We start from the raw sequence: 4,334 nt of genomic DNA, 5'->3' as shown, positions 1-4,334 counted from the left end.
AGCTCCAGTGTTCACTCTAAATCATCCAAAAAGAAAGCTAAACCAATATTTGGGGTATATTACAATGAAAAACGATTAAAATGATTTTATCAACAAAACTAAAAAACGCAAAAATTCCTTTACACCGCGCCATCAACGGAATTCTAAACATTACGATGGGTCTGATTTTATTTCTCTTCTCTTAAACATCTAATTTATAGACGTTTGGCGCAGAATGAATCCACAGATCAGTATGAAGTTATTCTGCCATTTGCTTTTTGGAATCTATTTTTCTATATCATCCTAATAGGATTTTTTTTTTCGCATATTCACATTCAGTATTTTGTACTGTCAAACTGATGATGTAACTGAAAACTACATCTCTTCCTGCAAAAAGCAGGCTTTCCCTCAATCCTGGAAGACAAGCAAAAGGAAAAATAGGGAAACCTTTCATGTCTCGCCCCCAGGATGGAGCAACAAAGAGTCCATGGTGCGTTTACGGCTCATTACCTTATGAGGGATGGATGTTGTGGACACTTACATATTTGGGATGTCTTGCTGTCTGATTATTCTTTGTTTCACCTCTAGTTTGCACTGAAACTGACAATTCCTCCCCCCCCCCACTTTGTGCGCATGTCAATATGCAATGTCGGCACCGGGGTTTTGACTGAGACCTCTGCTCGAATCAATAACAGCTCACACAGATCATAAGAGGACATTATGGATTATTCCTACAATATACCCCAAATATCTGATGGTGAGGCCATACCTACCAGAGGACTTGGAAAAGGTTTATTAAAAAATAAAAAAAAAAAAATTGTTAAAGTCCGTGGTGTAGGTGTGTGTGTGTGTGTGTGTGTGTTAGTGTTTTTTCAGCATGTGCTGTCACTGCTATCCACATGGCACACTGATAGCAGGAACCTATATACTCACCCGTCCATGGTGCTGCTGTGCCCAATGCTGCTGCTTCCTGTCCAGGGTGCAGTGAATATGCAAAGAGCATAATGAGCAGGCCCAGAAGCAAGTAACAGCAGCGGCAGAGACAGCAGCACTGGAGCCAGGAGAGTACAGGAAAGCATTTTATTTCACAGACACGCATTTTCTCCAGTACGTGTCACACGGATTAAATCAGTGTATGGTACACGACAGTCGTGCTGCCGGAGAAAAAAACCAGACATATCTACATGTGGAGCACAAAGACACGTATGCTCCACACTTTCCATGTGAAAACACAAACGTGTGCACTGACCCATTGATTTTAATGGATCTACGTGTGCCAGTGTCTCAAGTACATGTGAAAACAGATGTCACACGTACCGGAAACAGACGTGATATTTACTATATACAAAAATGCAGTGGCATCGCTGTATAAAGCATAAGCGATTAGACGATCACAGGATTGTACTTATTCCCTTAGGGGAGTACTATGAAAGAAAAAAAAGAAAAAAAAAAAAAGAAAAAGATCAATTAAATTTCAGATTTATAAAAATATAACAAAAAACCACTCGCACCACCCATTTCATCTCCATTAAAAATAGGAAGAATTTAAACAAAGTTTCTACAGGTCTATTGGGCCTACTCAACACTTGGGGTACAGGTGTCCATCCATTACCTTTATCCAATATTTCACTAGAGGGATAAGACTGTTTCAAGAACAAAGGGTTATATATATTTCTATATATAATAAAATTTATATATTTCTATAAATATTTCTTTATATATCTCCATTCAGATGCAGAGAAAATGCTTTCAGGAGCCGGGTGTTGCCCGGTCATCAATAATGACAACTTGTGAACATGGAACAGACACTGGGATGTGGATACGATTATATCTGGACTAGAGAATCTTGTGCTCTATATATACAGCAGCCGCACAGGCCTCTCTGGTAGTTTGTACAATGTAATCAGTCTAGGGTTCAGGTTGGTCTAAATTAGGGTCTCTACACTAGAGGACCCCAACCCTTTCTTGCTTTGAGAGCCCCATTCAGCTCTGAAGGACAGTCACAAGACACATCCTATACAAAGGCTTCTTGGAAGCCCCTGTGTGTGGCGCCCTGGATAAGCCAGGGGCCACAGAGCACAACACCCACACACCCCACACTCCCAGCAGGCACACCAAAGCCAAAACACAAAACCCTTGTTGTCTTCCTCCAGGGGCTGATGATCACACCAGGGGGTGGGCCAGGCAGTTGGTCCCGCCCACCGAGGAGGTCACAGTCCTGGAGGCGGGAAAACCAAGTAGTGCAGAGTTTGCAGTGAAAGTGGAAGGAGGGAGAGTAGTGAGAGAGGAGAAAAGTGACAGCTAAGCAGCCTGAAGTTGGTCCGGGTGTGTGGCCTGGACAGTGCAGCAAGGTTGGCAGACGGTGGTGACCGTCTGCAGGAGTGGCCAATTGGAGTCTACCGTAAGGACCGTGGATGGGCGGTGGCCCGGCAGTACCGGACCGGTACACAAGGAGAGGTCAGCACCATCTGGCAGGGGCTTTTCGGACCCCGGCAAGGCTAGGAGTCGCCGTGAATATGCCGAATCCGTTAGTGAAGGGGACCTCCTGGGTTTCCAAACAGTCAAGTCCCAACAGAAGGCAACAGTCCAACCCAGTGAGAGAGACACCGCCAAGGCAACCGTTTCTCAGGGCCAGCGCCTGCAGGCAAAGAGGGGCTCCTCCGGCCCATATCCAAGCCGGGGAGCGGGTTACCGGTGGGAACCCATTGGAACCGTACAAACATCGTAGGTGCAGGGAAAGGCAGTTGCCACCAACCTGCCGGGAGCAACAACACCGCAGCAGTCTGTGGGACCTGTGCATCCAGCCGTGTGTTTTACCGAGAACTGTGTCTTCATCATTGGGCTGAGTGAGTACCACTGTGCCGTGCGGCACAGCACTGCCCCCGCGACCCTGCACCTCTCCAGGCCCCGTAACCTGCCTGCTATCCATCCCTACCCCATCACCGGGCCCCGGGACAACCAACCCCCTACCCACGGAGGGGAGAACTAACAACCAAGCTGCTCCCAGTCACCGCTCCCGGGATCCCCGTCCAGAGCAGCGGTGGTGTCACCAAAAATCACCACAACCGTGGGTGGCGTCACGGACAATATCCATAATCAAAACCCCCACAACCAATTAACCCCCCCCTTTCACTCACGGGCGAGGAGCGCCGCTCGAGTCCCTGGAATCCGGCCCACCGCTTGAGCCACCACCAAGCAGTAGCAGCAGCCGGACCCGAGCAGTGGGACAGCGCAGCGTCCCCTCCTCCGCCCGCGACATTTGCCCTTTGAAGGCTCTTATTGTGCTAAGTGCCCGGCATTACTATAAGTAATTCTGAGTGCCTCCAATAAAGCAATGATGCCCCCATAACAAGTAATGTCCCCTGTAGACACCATAGATTTGTTCTGTGGGTTCAGGTGATCACTTCTCTTTGGTGACCTCTCAGGATACAGAAAACTTTGGTCATTGTCTTTAAAAAGCCGGATGCACATTTTCGCAAGGCTTAAGTAACGAGATGGTTGACAGAACATTTAGACAAACAGTATGTAATTTTCTTCAATGTTTTGGATATTTTAGTGTCATTTATCATGTAAAAACTGCATTATGCGAGAAAAATGCATCTGAAAAAATGTTGGCCAAGTCAACAATTACCAGACAATGGAAAAAACAAATTGTGGCCTCCACCCAGATGTCCTTTATACCTGATCTGCTCATGAACTTCCCAGACAATAGACTGGTGATGTAGGTGAGATCTTCATTACCATATGACTAGACTGCCATTTATCCCATTGTCTATGGAAGGGGTAGGAAGGGCCATCTCTTGGCCAGGGTGTCATTATAAGACCATTGGATCACTGCAGACATTTGTGATGTGACTCTTTGCTACAAGGTCTTCATTGCACCCAACTCCTAGAGAAGTGACTTCACTAATAGTCAGATTGCAGCTCTCCGGATACATTGGATCAGAATCAACTTGAGAAAACCCAACTGAATCTACATTGCCCAGGTATGATTTACTCTATAGATGAATATTTACCAAACCCAATGATTTGGGACCATCTAGTAATCTAGTATGTATGGTGATATTCCTGATCTGACACCGGGGAGAATTGGGACAAGAATGGGACTTATTGGTTTTAATATGTCTCATCCTTTATTCTGGTGAGGAGCAACCAATGGTGGTAGCAGCTCATTCCCCTCTCCCCATTAATCGCTATGTAAAGGTGTATAGACTTCTTCATACTGAAATCTTTCCAACCCTCGGCCAACTTGCAATATGTATAGTTAGTGTGAAATTGTGATATTCATTCTGCACCGCTCCATTTTTGTATTTTACAGCAAATGTCATCTCACATCTGCATTTTCCTTTTCGTGA

Source organism: Anomaloglossus baeobatrachus, chromosome 3, assembly GCF_048569485.1.
Source record: "Anomaloglossus baeobatrachus isolate aAnoBae1 chromosome 3, aAnoBae1.hap1, whole genome shotgun sequence".
NCBI lineage: Eukaryota > Metazoa > Chordata > Amphibia > Anura > Aromobatidae > Anomaloglossus > Anomaloglossus baeobatrachus.
The sequence above is the reverse complement of the archived record's forward strand: the minus strand, read 5'-3'. Positions refer to the sequence as shown.